General features: G+C 35.3%; 1 long non-coding RNA gene across 1 annotated transcript; it reads left to right on the top strand.

The window, feature by feature from the left end:
• The first annotated feature begins 580 nt into the window (after positions 1 to 580).
• Positions 581 to 1,080, top strand: LOC146722348 (uncharacterized). The gene is made up of 2 exons (XR_014925203.1): positions 581 to 754; positions 817 to 1,080. It is a non-coding gene; the product is annotated as an uncharacterized LOC146722348 (long non-coding RNA).
• Positions 1,081 to 3,513: the final 2,433 nt, after the last annotated feature.

The following is a 3,513-nucleotide window of genomic DNA, read 5'->3' as shown; positions in this document are numbered from 1 at the left end:
CGCTCTCATTTTGCATTTGGTATTCAGACTTCGCAAACACAAAACTTAAAATATGGGGGGAAAAAGACTTTTTTTAAAAATAATGAAGTTGAAAATTTTTTATTTTTCTGACATTGATTTAATTCCCGGATTATATCTAGCTGTCAAAATTCCTAATTTTGGATCTAGACCAATCCCCTTAATTTGGTCAACAGCGAAGAATCGTTTCAATTTTATTTTTACTATTAACTAACTTTGTATTTTTAAATCAACTTTATTTTTAATTTAATTTTTTTGTATTGATAAAGAGGTCGTAAAAGTTCTAACGTTATTTACAAATTGAATTGCAACGATTGTGACGCCACATATGTCGGACAGACAAAAAGACAGTTAGGAACGAGACTTAAAGAACATAAAAATAATATTAAATTAGACTCTGCTAGACATTCGGTTATCACGGAACACATTCTAAACGAACAACATACATTTGACTGGGACAATATTAAAATTATGGATCATGAAAAGAATTACCAAAAAAGACTAATATCTGAAATGATCCACATTAAAGAACAGAAAAATGGAATTAATTTAAATACAGACACCGAATTGTTAGACAGTAGTTATTTTGACATACTTAAAAAATTTGCTGAATCATAATTTAGAAAAAACATTGGTAATAAATAAATACATCACGCTCTCTATTTTGACATTTGGTATTCAGACTTCGCAACACACACTTGAAATATCGGGGAAAAGGACTTGTTAAAACGATAATGTAAGTTGAAAGATTTTTTAATTTTTTCTGACATTGATTTAATTCGCGTATTATATCCGTAGCATGCTCAAATATCGCATAACTTGGCATCTCAGACCAATCGCCTTGCATATCTATTGGTCAACAGCGAAGAATCGTTTCAATTTTATATTTTAATATTTAACTAACTTTGTATTTTTAACATCTAACTTTATATTTTAATATTTAATTTTTATGTATTGATAAAGACTGTAGTGCAGTCGAAACGTTTACAATTTATATCGATTCTGTAACGGAATGTTAATTTAATGATTTAACTATTAATAAAAAAAATTTTTTACATCTTATTTATTTGCTCGTTTAGTTGGCCTACTATATATGATTGTTTAATTTTATATATATATATATCTTAACTCCCGAAGCACCTTACATATTGTACCCCTAAATATCTTACACAATTCATATAGTCACCAATATGTAGAACTATTGTTTAGGCGATGCTTTACTGACCGACATATAACACAAACAAATCCCTCAATACCGATCATCGACGTTAAGGACGGAACTACTAACTTACCTACCCAAGATAAGATCAACCAATGGTAAAACAGAGACTTGACCTACCAACCACAGATGAAACTTGGCCATTAATGGCAAAATAAAAAACTATCTTACCGACTAACAATAAGACATGAATTTACCATACCAATTAACGACCCACTTAATCGATCATCAATACCATACAACCGGTCAGGTAGCAAAATACTTTACCGACAATCGACGATGTACGAAATTTGTCCACAAGTAATTCTGTCCAGCAGTATCATTGTCCAAGAATGACTATGTAAAAAGGAATCGACATACTCTAAAGGATAGTACTTAGTATAAGGCAATCTCGCTCATAAAATAGCATATTACATTAGTTGGACAATGAAGTGTGAAACTCGCTTTACTATTATGAACTCGGCTTTACTCACAGAATATTCTAAAAACATGATGCAATGCATGATGCAACACAGAAGCAAGTAGCAACCTGCAAACCGATAACGTAACAAAGGAAGTCGGAGCGCATAGTCAACCGTTATCAATACCAAGAAGAAGATAAGATAAGTCGGAGCGCATAGCCAACAAAGGCATACCACTATCGCTACCGAGAATAGGATAAAGAAAGTCGGAGCGCCCGGCGATGAGTCACCAAAGGAACACCGCTATCGCTACTGAGAAGCCATCTCTCCGGGACTTAACCGACGCAATCTCTACCAAGAACAAATTATCTCCGGTACTTCCCCGGCGTACCTCACTTGCCATTGGCTAAGCCATATCGCCCGATGGGAGGAGCGAGCCACATTTTACGGTATATAAACCCTGCACCCAGCACGGAACGGCAGTTGTTCCGCCAGCACAGTCAAGTTCAGTACTTCTAACACCAGTCAACCAACCAGCAATTACTACGGGGTCCCGAAGACAACGAGACACAGCCGCCATTTCGGACCGAGGTACCGAGGCTCCTCAGATCTTCAGACTCAGAGGGAAGAACACAGTAGCGAAGTGTACCATAGCAAGGCACATTAGACATTGTCTAACCTTGTGAGTATTTAAGCCAGTTCGCATATCCCTAAATAGTAAAGCGCGACGGACACTCATTATATTTAATCATTATATTTAATTATTTAATACTAACTCAATTCCACGTTACATTCCGAACTCTGAATTTTGAATATAGATATAAGCCATATATTACTCTGCATTCTCGATATTATTTCAATCTACGATTTGCATCTGCACACGTCTGCGTTACAATCGTCGACCTATTCAATATTTTATCCAATACTATTCAATACTATTTAACCAATATCGCATACTTATTCAATCCATTATAATAAATATACTTATGTATTTTATTGTATTACTGCTTACTTATATATGTATGTAACCCTGTATCCTACCACATATTAGCGAATTGAATGCCGCTAATTCCTCTGTACACATTAGAAACTATATCCTGTCAAAAGGTACATTCGCAAGTCATCTCTGAGGTGCACGTTTAGTAAAGTGAACGTCGCATTAGCCTATTAAGACAAGGACCAGAGAACCCGGCCTAGCCGGAACATCTATCTCTCTATTCTTTTACGCTTTTATTACCTTGCATTTTCCAATAGTTGCGAATACTTTACCACACCAACTGACAGTGATTTTGTATATTGATATTCGATTTATTTGACAAGTGTACGCTACCTTATCCTATTTACCACTTATAGAACGATACTCTGTCATAAGGTAAATTCGTTGCTACGATTCTGAGATGCACGTTTAGTAAAGTGAACGTATGCATTAGCCTTTAAGGACCAGAATTCACACGGGTAACCGTGTATTTCTTTAACCTTCCCTGCTTACTCTCTCTCTGCTCTATAATCCAAACGAATTACTTTACCAAACCGAATGACAGAGGTTTTGATAATTACTAAGAATTATTAGTTCGATGTTTAAGACATTAATCTTTGATGCTTGAAAGTACAAGTATTAATACTCTTGTTATAGATATTAATACACGTACCCAGAATCCTTGCATATTGAAATTAAACTCATTTTGACCAGTGTACCCCACCTCACCCTGTTTAATACACATTAGGATAATATCCTGTCAGAAGGTATATTCGCAAGCCATCTCAGAGGTGCACGTTTAGTAAAGTGAACGTTGCATTAGCCTAATAAGACAAGAACCTGAGAACCCGGCCTAGTCGGATGAACACCTATCTCTCTATCCTTTTTATGCTTTTTAC

Source organism: Nylanderia fulva, unplaced genomic scaffold (assembly GCF_048542155.1).
Source record: "Nylanderia fulva isolate GAGA-0341 unplaced genomic scaffold, ASM4854215v1 Scaffold328, whole genome shotgun sequence".
Taxonomy (NCBI): domain Eukaryota; kingdom Metazoa; phylum Arthropoda; class Insecta; order Hymenoptera; family Formicidae; genus Nylanderia; species Nylanderia fulva.
Note: the sequence above shows the minus strand (reverse complement) of the source record. Positions and strands in the feature narration are given on the sequence as shown.